Source organism: Mesoplodon bidens, assembly GCF_964165515.1.
Source record: "Mesoplodon bidens genome assembly, contig: HAP1_SCAFFOLD_130, whole genome shotgun sequence".
NCBI lineage: Eukaryota > Metazoa > Chordata > Mammalia > Artiodactyla > Ziphiidae > Mesoplodon > Mesoplodon bidens.
The window spans coordinates 1439100-1455892 of NW_027671513.1; positions in this window are offsets into that span (position 1 = coordinate 1439100).

Sequence of the window (16793 nt, forward strand, 5' to 3'; positions counted from 1 at the left end):
AGGGACCTCGCTAAGTCACAATAGAAGGCAAGGGAAAAAAGGACACAATGCCATTTGCAGCGCCGTAGATGAGTCTAGAGGTAATCACGTGACATATAGTAAGTCAGAAAGTGAAAGACACATCATATCATATCACTTATAGGTGTTACCTAAAAATGGATACCAGGGCAGATATTTCCACCGAGAAGGGCAATCAGAGATTCATTAAACAAACTTATGGTTCACCCATGGTAAGGTGTGAGGATTGGTTTCATTACGATATCGGGGTTAACAGACTTATACAAACACAGGTGACACATATAATCACCAAAGACCTACGGAATACCAAAAGACTACTCAACATTCTGTCATAACGTACATGGGAAAAGGATACCAGGAAAAACAGACATCTGTATATGTGTAAAAGAACCACATCTTCCACACCTACAACAAGCCAAACATTGTAATCAAACTTGCTGTAATAAAAAATAAAAATTAAATTAAAAACACGAACCAGAAGTAGGGAGACAAACTTGAGGGGCTTTCTCCTGGCACATTCCTTTCTAAATTCCAATCTAGAACACGACTTCCATTGAGGCTCTGTTGCCCTAGTAACCAGAATTGGTAAGGGAGAACTGCTGCCACCTTGTGGCCGTTTCACACAACAGCAGCTTTAATCCCAGCGCTAATGGTCAGTTGATATTCAAAATCATTGCAGGCCTGTAAATGACACCTGCCCTGAAAACAAATCCTGGGGTCACATATCGACCAAAAAATTCAAAGGACGTCCATATTTCAAAACGATCGTTTCAAAAGGCAAATTTTACGCACATTAGTTTTCTACTTCTTTTTCTTTCTTTCTTTTTTGGTTAAGAAAACCGGAAAGGAAAAAGGCATCCCTCAGAAGGGGCGAAAATAGTTGCAAACGAATCAATGGACAAAGGTTTAATCTCCAATATATATAAACAGCTCATGCAGCTTAATATTAAAAAAAACAAACAACCCAATACAAAAATGGGCAGAAGATCTAAAGAGACGTTTCTTTAAAGAAGACACAGAGATGGCCAAGTCGCACATGAAAAGCTGCTCAACAGCACTAATTATTAGAGAAATGCAAATCAAAACTACAATGAGGTATCACCTCACACCTCTTAGAATTGGCATCATCAGAAAATCTAAAAACAGCAAATTCTGGGGAGGGTGTGGACAAAAGGAGCCCTCTTCCACTATTGCTGGGAATGTAAATTGATACAGTCACTATGAACAACACTATGGAGTTTCCTTAAAAAATCTAGAAATAGAATTACCATCTGATCCAGCAAACCCACTTCTGGGCATATACCCAAAGAAAACCATAAATCAAAAAGGCACATTCACCACAATGTTCATTGCAGCACTATTTACAATAGCCAGGTAATGGAAGCAAACTAAATGCCCACAGACAGATGAATGGATATAGATGGGGTACATATATAAAATGGAATATTACACGGCCATAAAAAGAAATGAAACTGGGTCATTTGTAGAGACATCGATGGATCTAGAGACTGTCATACAGAATGAAGTAAGTCAAAAAGAGGAAAACAAATATTGTATATTAATGCATATATGTGGAACCTAAAAAATGGTACAGATGAACTGGTTTGCAGGGAAGAAATAGAGACACAGAGGTAGAGAACAAACGTATGGACACCAAGTGAGGGAAGCCATGGGGTGGTGGTCGTGGGATTATTTGGGAGAATGAGATTGACCTGTATACATGTATATGCATAAAATACATAAATAATAATAGCCTGCTGTATAAAAAAGTAAATAAAATTAAATTTCAAAATTATAAAAAATAAAATTTAAAAATAAAACAGAAAAAGTTCTTCCCTTCACACAGATGTATTTATAGGAATGAATTATTTCCATGCTTATATCTATAAATACATAAAAGAGGAATAAAAGCTAACTTGAACCATAAAAGAAGAAAAACTTGAAACCACCAGTTATATAGTGGAAAACCCTATCAGGGCACTTGCTGCAGTGGTAAACAATTCTGAAAATGGTCAGAGGTGGGGAATCATCTCCCATACAGCCAGCAACACACCCCCCACACAAGGAGCGTCCTCATTGCAAAGCTGGGGGACCGAGCCGAGGCATCTCTGAATAAAGGTGAGCTGAGCCCCAGGCCAGCTGCTGCTGAACTGTTCCCACCTTTCCCAGGTAAAACACCTGAATATGTACAAGGGCTTGAAAGACTAGAAGAAAGGCCGTGGAGCCCCACAAGCGACAGCACGCAGGCCAACTTGGTGCCTGCAGGCCAGCCAGGGTGGTCCTGGCCCCGGGCGCTGCTCTTCCGGAAGCTTTCCATTGTCCTGCCTGAGATACGGCACCTGTCCCGGCCCCCACTGCTTTTTTCCTTCCTCACCTCTGTCCGGAGAGAAATTCCAGCGGAAGGTATGGGTGACACATCCTCTTCTTTACAGGAGGCAGCCTGGCAACTCCTGCAGAAAGGCAAGCAGAACTCCAGTCACACCGGGCCACAAACAAAGCTGTGGCCCCTCACTCCCTCCCACCAGCACAGCCCCGAGACTGCTGACGGGGCAGAGAATATGGAGTCAGCCACAGATTCACGGGCTATTGCTGCCTGGAGCGCTGTTTATATCGACCTCAACCAGGCACACCTGGGGAGGGCCGGCCAGCAGGATAAGGCTGCCCACGTCAGCTAATCCACAACCCGCAGGGAATCACATTGTTGAAAAGGGACCTCGCTAAGTCACAATAGAAGGCAAGGGAAAAAAGGACACAATGCCATTTGCAGCGCCGTAGATGAGTCTAGAGGTAATCACGTGACATATAGTAAGTCAGAAAGTGAAAGACACATCATATCATATCACTTATAGGTGTTACCTAAAAATGGATACCAGGGCAGATATTTCCACCGAGAAGGGCAATCAGAGATTCATTAAACAAACTTATGGTTCACCCATGGAAAGGTGTGAGGATTGGTTTCATTACGATATCGGGGTTAACAGACTTATACAAACACAGGTGACACATATAATCACCAAAGACCTACGGAATACCAAAAGACTATTCAACATTCTGTCATAACGTACATGGGGAAAGGATCCCAGGAAAAACAGACATCTGTATATGTGTAAAAGAACCACATCTTCCACACCTACAACAAGCCAAACATTGTAATCAAACTTGCTGTAATAAAAAATAAAAATTAAATTAAAAACACGAACCAGAAGTAGGGAGACAAACTTGAGGGGCTTTCTCCTGGCACATTCCATTCTAAATTCCAATCTAGAACACGACTTCCATTGAGGCTCTGTTGCCCTAGTAACCAGAATTGGTAAGGGAGAACTGCTGCCACCTTGTGGCCGTTTCACACAACAGCAGCTTTAATCCCAGCGCTAATGGTCAGTTGATATTCAAAATCATTGCAGGCCTGTAAATGACACCTGCCCTGAAAACAAATCCTGGGGTCACATATCGACCAAAAAATTCAAAGGACGTCCATATTTCAAAACGATCGTTTCAAAAGGCAAATTTTATGCACATTAGTTTTCTACTTCTTTTTCTTTCTTTCTTTTTTGGTTAAAAAAACCGGAAAGGAAAAAGGCATCCCTCAGAAGGGGCGAAAATAGTTGCAAACGAATCTATGGACAAAGGTTTAATCTCCAATATATATAAACAGCTCATGCAGCTTAATATTAAAAAAAACAAACAACCCAATACAAAAATGGGCAGAAGATCTAAAGAGACGTTTCTTTAAAGAAGACACAGAGATGGCCAAGACGCACATGAAAAGCTGCTCAACAGCACTAATTATTAGAGAAATGCAAATCAAAACTACAATGAGGTATCACCTCACACCTGTTAGAATTGGCATCATCAGAAAATCTAAAAACAACAAATTCTGGGGAGGGTGTGGACAAAAGGAGCCCTCTTCCACTATTGCTGGGAATGTAAATTGATACAGTCACTATGAACAACACTATGGAGTTTCCTTAAAAAATCTAGAAATAGAATTACCATCTGATCCAGCAAACCCACTTCTGGGCATATACCCAAAGAAAACCATAAATCAAAAAGGCACATTCACCACAATGTTCATTGCAGCACTATTTACAATAGCCAGGTAATGGAAGCAAACTAAATGCCCACAGACAGATGAATGGATATAGATGGGGTACATATATAAAATGGAATATTACTCGGCCATAAAAAGGAATGAAACTGGGTCATTTGTAGAGACATCGATGGATCTAGAGACTGTCATACAGAATGAAGTAAGTCAAAAAGAGGAAAACAAATATTGTATATTAGTGCATATATGTGGAACCTAAAAAATGGTACAGATGAACTGGTTTGCAGGGAAGAAATAGAGACACAGAGGTAGAGAACAAACGTATGGACACCAAGTGTGGGAAGCCATGGGGTGGTGGTGGTGGGATGAGTTGGGAGATTGAGATTGACCTGTATACATGTATATGCATAAAATACATAAATAATAATAGCCTGCTGTATAAAAAAGTAAATAAAATTAAATTTCAAAATTATAAAAAATAAAATTTAAAAATAAAACAGAAAAAGTTCTTCCCTTCACACAGATGTATTTATAGGAATGAATTATTTCCATGCTTATATCTATAAATACATAAAAGAGGAATAAAAGCTAACTTGAACCATAAAAGAAGAAAAACTTGAAACCACCAGTTATATAGTGGAAAACCCTATCAGGGCACTTGCTGCAGTGGTAAACAATTCTGAAAATGGTCAGAGGTGGGGAATCATCTCCCATACAGCCAGCAACACACCCCCCACACAAGGAGCGTCCTCATTGCAAAGCTGGGGGACCGAGCCGAGGCATCTCTGAATAAAGGTGAGCTGAGCCCCAGGCCAGCTGCTGCTGAACTGTTCCCACCTTTCCCAGGTAAAACACCTGAATATGTACAAGGGCTTGAAAGACTAGAAGAAAGGCCGTGGAGCCCCACAAGCGACAGCACGCAGGCCAACTTGGTGCCTGCAGGCCAGCCAGGGTGGTCCTGGCCCCGGGCGCTGCTCTTCCGGAAGCTTTCCATTGTCCTGCCTGAGATACGGCACCTGTCCCGGCCCCCACTGCTTTTTTCCTTCCTCACCTCTGTCCGGAGAGAAATTCCAGCGGAAGGTATGGGTGACACATCCTCTTCTTTACAGGAGGCAGCCTGGCAACTCCTGCAGAAAGGCCAGCAGAACTCCAGTCACACCGGGCCACAAACAAAGCTGTGGCCCCTCACTCCCTCCCACCAGCACAGCCCCGAGACTGCTGACGGGGCAGAGAATATGGAGTCAGCCACAGATTCACGGGCTATTGCTGCCTGGAGCGCTGTTTATATCGACCTCAACCAGGCACACCTGGGGAGGGCCGGCCAGCAGGATAAGGCTGCCCACGTCAGCTAATCCACAACCCGCAGGGAATCACATTGTTGAAAAGGGACCTCGCTAAGTCACAATAGAAGGCAAGGGAAAAAAGGACACAATGCCATTTGCAGCGCCGTAGATGAGTCTAGAGGTAATCACGTGACATATAGTAAGTCAGAAAGTGAAAGACACATCATATCATATCACTTATAGGTGTTACCTAAAAATGGATACCAGGGCAGATATTTCCACCGAGAAGGGCAATCAGAGATTCATTAAACAAACTTATGGTTCACCCATGGAAAGGTGTGAGGATTGGTTTCATTACGATATCGGGGTTAACAGACTTATACAAACACAGGTGACACATATAATCACCAAAGACCTACGGAATACCAAAAGACTATTCAACATTCTGTCATAACGTACATGGGGAAAGGATCCCAGGAAAAACAGACATCTGTATATGTGTAAAAGAACCACATCTTCCACACCTACAACAAGCCAAACATTGTAATCAAACTTGCTGTAATAAAAAATAAAAATTAAATTAAAAACACGAACCAGAAGTAGGGAGACAAACTTGAGGGGCTTTCTCCTGGCACATTCCATTCTAAATTCCAATCTAGAACACGACTTCCATTGAGGCTCTGTTGCCCTAGTAACCAGAATTGGTAAGGGAGAACTGCTGCCACCTTGTGGCCGTTTCACACAACAGCAGCTTTAATCCCAGCGCTAATGGTCAGTTGATATTCAAAATCATTGCAGGCCTGTAAATGACACCTGCCCTGAAAACAAATCCTGGGGTCACATATCGACCAAAAAATTCAAAGGACGTCCATATTTCAAAACGATCGTTTCAAAAGGCAAATTTTACGCACATTAGTTTTCTACTTCTTTTTCTTTCTTTCTTTTTTGGTTAAAAAAACCGGAAAGGAAAAAGGCATCCCTCAGAAGGGGCGAAAATAGTTGCAAACGAATCAATGGACAAAGGTTTAATCTCCAATATATATAAACAGCTCATGCAGCTTAATATTAAAAAAAAAACAAACAACCCAATACAAAAATGGGCAGAAGATCTAAAGAGACGTTTCTTTAAAGAAGACACAGAGATGGTCAAGACGCACATGAAAAGCAGCTCAACAGCACTAATTATTAGAGAAATGCAAATCAAAACTACAATGAGGTATCACCTCACACCAGTTAGGATCGGCATCATCAGAAAATCTACAAACAACAAATTCTGGGGAGGGTGTGGACAAAAGGAGCCCTCTTCCACTATTGGTGGGAATGTAAATTGATACAGTCACTATGGAGAACAGTATGGAGTTTCCTTTAAAAAACTAGAAATAGAATTACCATCCGATCCAGCAATCCCACTTCTGGTCATATACCCAGAGAAAACCATAAATCAAAAAGGCACATTCACCACAATGTTCATTGCAGCACTATTTACAATAGCCAGGTAATGGAAGCAAACTAAATGCCCACAGACAGATGAATGGATATAGATGGGGTACGTATATAAAATGGAGTATTACTCGGCCATAAAAAGGAATGAAACTGGGTCATTTGTAGAGACATCGATGGATCTAGAGACTGTCATACAGAATGAAGTAAGTCAGAAAGAGGAAAACAAATATTGTATATTAATGCATATATGTGGAACCTAAAAAATGGTACAGATGAACTGGTTTGCAGGGAAGAAATAGAGACACAGAGGTAGAGAACAAACGTATGGACACCAAGTGAGGGAAGCCATGGGGTGGTGGTGGTGGGATGAGTTGGGAGATTGAGATTGACCTGTATACATGTATATGCATAAAATACATAAATAATAATAGCCTGCTGCATAAAAAAGTAAATAAAATTAAATTTCAAAATTATAAAAAATAAAATTTAAAAATAAAACAGAAAAAAGTTCTTCCCTTCACACAGATGTATTTATAGGAATGAATTATTTCCATGCTTATATCTATAAATACATAAAAGAGGAATAAATGCTAACTTGAACCATAAAAGAAGAAAAACTTGAAACCACCAGTTATATAGTGGAAAACCCTATCAGGGCACTTGCTGCAGTGGTAAACAATTATGAAGATGGTCAGAGGTGCGGAATTATCTCCCATACAGCCAGCAACACACCCCCCACACAAGGAGCGTCCTCATTGCAAAGCTGGGGGACCGAGCCGAGGCATCTCTGAATAAAGGTGAGCTGAGCCCCAGGCCAGCTGCTGCTGAACTGTTCCCACCTTTCCCAGGTAAAACACCTGAATATGTACAAGGGCTTGAAAGACTAGAAGAAAGGCCGTGGAGCCCCACAAGCGACAGCACGCAGGCCAACTTGGTGCCTGCAGGCCAGCCAGGGTGGTCCTGGCCCTGGGCGCTGCTCTTCCGGAAGCTTTCCATTGTCCTGCCTGAGATACGGCACCTGTCCCGGCCCCCACTGCTTTTTTCCTTCCTCACCTCTGTCCGGAGAGAAATTCCAGCGGAAGGTATGGGTGACACATCCTCTTCTTTACAGGAGGCAGCCTGGCAACTCCTGCAGAAAGGCAAGCAGAACTCCAGTCACACCGGGCCACAAACAAAGCTGTGGCCCCTCACTCCCTCCCACCAGCACAGCCCCGAGACTGCTGACGGGGCAGAGAATATGGAGTCAGCCACAGATTCACGGGCTATTGCTGCCTGGAGCGCTGTTTATATCGACCTCAACCAGGCACACCTGGGGAGTGCCGGCCGGCAGGATAAGGCTGCCCACGTCAGCTAATCCACAACCCGCAGGGAATCACATTGTTGAAAAGGGACCTCGCTAAGTCACAATAGAAGGCAAGGGAAAAAAGGACACAATGCCATTTGCAGCGCCGTAGATGAGTCTAGAGGTAATCACGTGACATATAGTAAGTCAGAAAGTGAAAGACACATCATATCATATCACTTATAGGTGTTACCTAAAAATGGATACCAGGGCAGATATTTCCACCGAGAAGGGCAATCAGAGATTCATTAAACAAACTTATTGTTCACCCATGGAAAGGTGTGAGGATTGGTTTCATTACGATATCAGGGTTAACAGACTTATACAAACACAGGTGACACATATAATCACCAAAGACCTACGGAATACCAAAAGACTACTCAACATTCTGTCATAACGTACATGGGAAAAGGATCCCAGGAAAAACAGACATCTGTATATGTGTAAAAGAACCACATCTTCCACACCTACAATAACCCAAACATTGTAATCAAACTTGCTGTAATAAAAAATAAAAATTAAATTAAAAACACGAACAAGAAGTAGGGAGACAAACTTGAGGGGCTTTCTCCTGGCACATTCCATTCTAAATTCCAATCTAGAACACGATTTCCATTGAGGCTCTGTTGCCCTAGTAACCAGAATTGGTAAGGGAGAACTGCTGCCACCTTGTGGCCGTTTCACACAACAGCAGCTTTAATCCCAGCGCTAATGGTCAGTTGATATTCAAAATCATTGCAGGCCTGTAAATGACACCTGCCCTGAAAACAAATCCTGGGGTCACATATCGACCAAAAAATTCAAAGGACGTCCATATTTCAAAACGATCGTTTCAAAAGGCAAATTTTACGCACATTAGTTTTCTACTTCTTTTTCTTTCTTTCTTTTTTGGTTAAAAAAACCGGAAAGGAAAAAGGCATCCCTCAGAAAGGGCGAAAATAGTTGCAAACGAATCAATGGACAAAGGTTTAATCTCCAATATATATAAACAGCTCATGCAGCTTAATATTAAAAAAAAACAAACAACCCAATACAAAAATGGGCAGATCTAAAGAGAAGTTTCTTTAAAGAAGACACAGAGATGGCCAAGACGCACAAGAAAAGCTGCTCAACAGCACTAATTATTAGAGAAATGCAAATCAAAACTACAATGAGGTATCACCTCACACCTGTTAGAATTGGCATCATCAGAAAATCTAAAAACAACAAATTCTGGGGAGGGTGTGGACAAAAGGAGCCCTCTTCCACTATTGCTGGGAATGTAAATTGATACAGTCACTATGAACAACACTATGGAGTTTCCTTTAAAAGTCTAGAAATAGAATTACCATCTGATCCAGCAAACCCACTTCTGGGCATATACCCAAAGAAAACCATAAATCAAAAAGGCACATTCACCACAATGTTCATTGCAGCACTATTTACAATAGCCATGTAATGGAAGCAAACTAAATGCCCACAGACAGATGAATGGATATAGATGGGGTACATATATAAAATGGAATATTACTCGGCCATAAAAAGGAATGAAAGTGGGTCGTTTGTAGAGACATCGATGGATCTAGAGACTGTCATACAGAATGAAGTAAGTCAGAAAGAGGAAAACAAATATTGTATATTAATGCATATATGTGGAACCTAAAAAATGGTACAGATGAACTGGTTTGCAGGGAAGAAATAGAGACACAGAGGTAGAGAACAAACGTATGGACACCAAGTGTGGGAAGCCATGGGGTGGTGGTGGTGGGATGAGTTGGGAGAATGAGATTGACCTGTGTACATGTATATGCATAAAATACATAAATAATAATAGCCTGCTGTATAAAAAAGTAAATAAAATTAAATTTCAAAATTATAAAAAATAAAATTTAAAAATAAAACAGAAAAAGTTCTTCCCTTCACACAGATGTATTTATAGGAATGAATTATTTCCATGCTTATATCTATAAATACATAAAAGAGGAATAAAAGCTAACTTCAACCATAAAAGAAGAAAAACTTGAAACCACCAGTTATATAGTGGAAAACCCTATCAGGGCACTTGCTGCAGTGGTAAACAATTATGAAGATGGTCAGAGGTGCGGAATCATCTCCCATACAGCCAGCAACACACCCCCCACACAAGGAGCGTCCTAATTGCAAAGCTGGGGGACCGAGCCGAGGCATCTCTGAATAAAGGTGAGCTGAGCCCCAGGCCAGCTGCTGCTGAACTGTTCCCACCTTTCCCAGGTAAAACACCTGAATATGTACAAGGGCTTGAAAGACTAGAAGAAAGGCCGTGGAGCCCCACAAGCGACAGCACGCAGGCCACCTTGGTTCCTGCAGGCCAGCCAGGGTGGTCCTGGCCCCGGGCGCTGCTCTTCCGGAAGCTTTCCTTTGTCCTGCCTGAGATACGGCACCTGTCCCGGCCCCCACTGCTTTTTTCCTTCCTCAACTCTGTCCGGAGAGAAATTCCAGCGGAAGGTATGGGTGACACATCCTCTTCTTTACAGGAGGCAGCCTGGCAACTCCTGCAGAAAGCCCAGCAGAACTCCAGTCACACCGGGCCACAAACAAAGCTGTGGCCCCTCACTCCCTCCCACCAGCACAGCCCCGAGACTGCTGACGGGGCAGAGAATATGGAGTCAGCCACAGATTCACGGGCTATTGCTGCCTGGAGCGCTGTTTATATCGACCTCAACCAGGCACACCTGCGGAGGGCCGGCCAGCAGGATACGGCTGCCCACGTCAGCTAATCCACAACCCGCAGGGAATCACATTGTTGAAAAGGGACCTCGCTAAGTCACAATAGAAGGCAAGGAAAAAAAGGACACAATGCCATTTGCAGCGCCGTAGATGAGTCTAGAGGTAATCACGTGACATATAGTAAGTCAGAAAGTGAAAGACACATCATATCATATCACTTATAGGTGTTACCTAAAAATGGATACCAGGGCAGATATTTCCACCGAGAAGGGCAATCAGAGATTCATTAAACAAACTTATTGTTCACCCATGGAAAGGTGTGAGGATTGGTTTCATTATGATATCGGGGTTAACAGACTTATACAAACACAGGTGACACATATAATCACCAAAGACCTACGGAATACCAAAAGACTACTCAACATTCGGTGATAACGTACATGGGAAAAGGATCCCAGGAAAAACAGACATCTGTATATGTGTAAAAGAACCACATCTTCCACACCTACAACAAGCCAAACATTGTAATCAAACTTGCTGTAATAAAAAATAAAATTTAAATTAAAAACACGAACCAGAATTAGGGAGACAAACTTGAGGGGCTTTCTCCTGGCACATTCCATTCTAAATTCCAATCTAGAACACGACTTCCATTGAGGCTCTGTTGCCCTAGTAACCAGAATTGGTAAGGGAGAACTGCTGCCACCTTGTGGCCGTTTCACACAACAGCAGCTTTAATCCCAGCGCTAATGGTCAGTTGATATTCAAAATCATTGCAGGCCTGTAAATGACACCTGCCCTGAAAACAAATCCTGGGGTCACATATCGACCAAAAAATTCAAAGGACGTCCATATTTCAAAACGATCGTTTCAAAAGGCAAATTTTACGCACATTAGTTTTCTACTTCTTTTTCTTTCTTTCTTTTTTGGTTAAAAAAACCGGAAAGCAAAAAGGCATCCCTCAGACTGGGCGAAAACAGTTGCAAATGAATCAATGGACAAAGGTTTAATCTCCAATATATATAAACAGCTCATGCAGCTTAATATTAAAAAAAACAAACAACCCAATACAAAAATGGGCAGATCTAAAGAGACGTTTCTTTAAAGAAGACACAGACATGGCCAAGACGCACATGAAAAGCTGTTCAACAGCACTAATTATTAGAGAACTGCAAATCAAAACTACAATGAGGTATCACCTCACATTTGTTAGAATCGGCATCATCAGAAAATCTAAAAACAACAAATTCTGGGGAGGGTGTGGACAAAAGGAGCCCTCTTCCACTATTGGTGGCAATGTAAATTGATTCAGTCACTATGGAGAATAGTATGGAGTTCCGTTAAAAAACTAGAAATATAATTACCATCTGATCCAGCAATCCCACTTCTGGGCATATACCCAGAGAAAACCATAAATCAAAAAGGCACATTCACCAAAATGTTCATTGCATCATTACTTACAATAGCCAGGTAATGGAAGCAACCTAAATGCCCACAGACAGATGAATGGATAATGATGGTGTACATATATAAAATGGAATATTACTCTGCCATAAAAAGGAATGAAACGGGGTCATTTGTAGAGACATCGATGGATCTAGAGACTGTCATACAGAATGAAGTAAGTCAGAAAGAGGAAAACAAATATTGTATATTAATGCATATATGTGGAACCTAAAAAATGGTACAGATGAACTGGTTTGCAGGGAAGAAATAGAGACACAGAGGTAGAGAACAAACGTATGGACACCAAGTGTGGGAAGCCATGGGGTGGTGGTGGTGGGATGAGTTGGGAGATTGAGATTGACCTGTATACATATATATGCATAAAATACATAACTAAAAATAACCTGCTGTATAAAAATGTAAATAAGATTAAATTTCAAAATTATAAAAAATAAAATTTAAAAATAAAACAGAAAAAAGTTCTTCCCTTCACACAGATGTATTTATAGGAATGAATTATTTCCATGCTTATATCTATAAATACATAAAAGAGGAATAAAAGCTAACTTGAACCATAAAAGAAGAAAAACTTGAAACCACCAGTTATACAGAGGAAAACCCTGTCAGGGCACTTGCTGCAGTGGTAAACAATTCTGAAAATGGTCAGAGGTGGGGAATCATCTCCCATACAGCCAGCAACACCCGCCCCACACAAGGAGCGTCCTCATTGCAAAGTTCGGGGACCGAGCCGAGGCATCTCTGAATAAAGGTGAGCTGAGCCCCAGGCCAGCTGCTGCTGAACTGTTCCCACCCTTCCCAGGTAAAACACCTGAATATGTACAAGGGCTTGAAAGACTAGAAGAAAGGCCGTGGAGCCACACCAGTGACAGCACGCAGTCCAACTTGGTGCCTGCAGGCCAGCCAGGGTGGTCCTGGCCCCAGGCGCTGCACTTCCGGATTCTTTCCATTGTCCTGCCTGAGATACGGCACCTGTCCCTGTCCCACTGCTTTTTTCCTTCCTCACCTCTGTCCGGAGAGAAATTCCAGCGGAAGGTATGGGTGACACATCCTCTTCTTTACAGGAGGCAGCCTGGCAACTCCTGCAGAAAGGCCAGCAGAACTCCACTCACACCGGGCCACAAACAAAGCTTTGGCCCCTCACTCCCTCCCACCAGCACAGCCCCGAGACTGCTGACGGGGCAGAGAATGTGGAGTCAGCCACAGCTTCACGGGCTATTGCTGCCTGGAGCGCTGTTTATATCGACCTCAACCAGGCACACCTGGGGAGGGCCGGCCGGCAGGATAAGGCTGCCCACGTCAGCTAATCCACAACCCGCAGGGAATCACATTGTTGAAAAGGGACCTCGCTAAGTCACAACAGAAGGCAAGGAAAATAAGGACACAATGCCATTTGAAGCACCGTAGATGATTCTAGAAGTAATCACATGACATATAGTAAGTCAGAAAGTGAAAGACAAATCATATCATATCACTTATAGGTGTTACCTAAAAATGGAAAACAGGGCAGATATTTCCACCGAGAAGGGCAATCAGAGATTCATTAAACATACTTATGGTTCACCCATGGAAAGGTGTGAGGATTGGTTTCATTACGATATCGGGGTTAACAGACTTATACAAACACAGGTGACACATATAATCACCAAAGACCTACGGAATACCAAAAGACTACTCAACATTCTGTCATAACGTACAAGGGAAATGGATCCCAGGAAAAACAGACATCTGTATATGTGTAAAAGAACCACATCTTCCACACCTACAACAAGCCAAACATTGTAGTCAAACTTGCTGTAAAAAAAAAATAAAAATTAAATCAAAAACACGAACCAGAAGTAGGGAGACAAACTTGAGGGGCTTTCTCCTGGCACATTCCATTCTAAATTCCACTCTAGAACACGACTTCCATTGAGGCTCTGTTGCCCTAGTAACCAGAATTGGTAAGGGAGAACTGCTGCCACCTTGTGGCCGTTTCACACAACAGCAGCTTTAATCCCAGCGCTAATGGTCATTTGATATTCAAAATCATTGCAGAACTGTAAATGACACCTGCCCTGAAAACAAATCCTGGGGTCACTTATCGACCAAAAAATTTAAAGGACGTCCATATTTCAAAACGACCGTTTCAAAAGGCAAATTTTACGCATATTAGTTTTCTACTTCTTTTTCTTTCTTTCTTTTTTGGTTAAAAAAACAAGAAAGGAAAAAGGCATCCCTCAGAAGGGGCGAAAATAGTTGCAAACGAATCAATGGACAAAGGTTTAATCTCCAATATATATAAACAGCTCATGCATCTTAATATTAAAAAAACAAGCAACCCAATACAAAAATGGGTAGATCTAAAGAGACGTTTCTTTAAAGAAGACACAGAAATGGCCAAGACGCACATGAAAAGCTGCTCAACAGCACTAATTATTAGAGAAATGCAAATCAAAACTACAATGAGGTATCACCTCGCACCTGTTAGAATCGGCATCATCAGAAAATCTACAAACAACAAATTCTGGGAGTGTGTGGACAAAAGGAGCCCTCTTCCACTATTGGTGAGAATGTAAATTGATACAGTCACTACGGAGAACGCTATGGAGTTTCCTTAAAAAATCTAGAAATAGAATTACCATCTGATCCAGCAATCCCACTTCTGGGAATATACCCAAAGAAAACCATAAATCAAAAAGGCACATTCACCACAATGTTCATTGCTACACTATTTACAATAGCCAGGTAATGGAAGCAACCTAAATGCCCACAGACAGATGAATGGATAAAGATTGGGTACATGTATAAAATGGAATATTACTCGGCCATAAAAAGGAATGAAACTGGGTCATTTGTAGAGACATCGATGGATCTAGAGACTGTCAAACAGAATGAAGTAAGTCAGAAAGAGGAAAACAAATATTGTATATTAATGCATATATGGGAACCTAAAAAATTGTACAGATGAACTGGTTTGCAAGGAAGAAATAGAAACACAGAGGTAGAGAACAAACGTATGGACACCAAGTGTGGGAAGCCATGGGGTGGTGGTGGTGGGATGAGTTGGGAGATTGAGATTGACCTGTATACATGTATATGCATAAAATACATAACTAATAATAACCTGCTGTATAATAAAGTAAATAAAATTAAATTTCAAAATTATAAAAAATAAAATTTCAAAATAAAAGAGAAAAAAGTTCTTCCCTTCACACAGATGTATTTATAGGAATGAATTATTTCCATGCTTATATCTATAAATACATAAAAGAGGAATAAAAGCTAATTTGAACCATAAAAGAAGAAAAACCTGAACCCACCAGTTATACAGAGGAAATCACTATCAGGGCACTTGCTCCAGCGGTAAAAAATTCTGAAATTGGTCAGAGGTGGGGAATCATCTCCCATACAGCCAGCAAACCACCCCCCCACAAGGAGAATCCTCATTGCAAAGCTGGGGGACCGTGCAGAGGCATCTCTGAATAAAGGTGTGCTGAGGCCCAGGCCAGCTGCTGCTGAACTGTTCCCACCATTCCCAGGTAAAACAGATGAATATGTAACAGGGCTTGAAAGACTGGAGGAAGGGCCGTGGAGCCACACCAGCGACAGCACGCAGGCCAACTTGGTGCCTGCAGGCCAGCCAGGGTGGTCCTGGACCCGGGCGCTCTTCCGGAAGCTTTCCATTGTCCTGCCTGAGATACCCCACCTGTCCCGGCCCCCACTGCTTTTTTCCTTCCTCACCTCTGTCCAGAGAGAAATTCCAGCGGAAGGTATGGGTGACACATCCTATTCTTTACAGGAGGCAGCCAGTCAACTCCTGTAGAAAGGCCAGCAGAACCCCACTCACACGGGGCCACCAACAAAGCTGAGGACCCTCACTCCCTCCCACCAGCACAGCCCCGAGACTGCTGGCGGGGCAGAGAATCTGGAGTCAGGCACAGCTTCAGGGGCTATTGCTGCCTGGAGCGCTGTTTATATTGACCTCAACAAGGCGCACCTGGGGAGGGCCGGCTGGCAGGATAAGGTTGCCCACGTCAGCTAATCCACAACCCGCAGGGAATCACATTGTTGAAAATGGACCTTGCTAAGGCAGAATGGAAGGCAAGGAAAAAAAGGACACAATGCCATTTGCAGCACCGTAGATGAGTCTAGAGGTAATCACGTGACATGTAGTAAGTCAGAAAGTGAAAGACACATATCATATCATATCACTTATAGGTGTTACCTAAAAATGGATACCAGGGCAAATATTTCCACGGAGAAGGGCAATCACAGATTCATTAAACAAACCTATGGTTCACCCATGGAAAGGTGTGAGGATTGGTTTCATTACGATATTGGGGTTAACAGACATATACAAACACAGGTGACATATATAATCACCAAAGACCTACGGAGTACCAAAAGACTACGCAACATTCTGACATAACGTACATGGGAAAAGGATACCAGGAAAAACAGACATCTGTATATGTGTAAAAGAACCACATCTTCCACACCTACAACAAGCCAAACATTGTAATCAAAT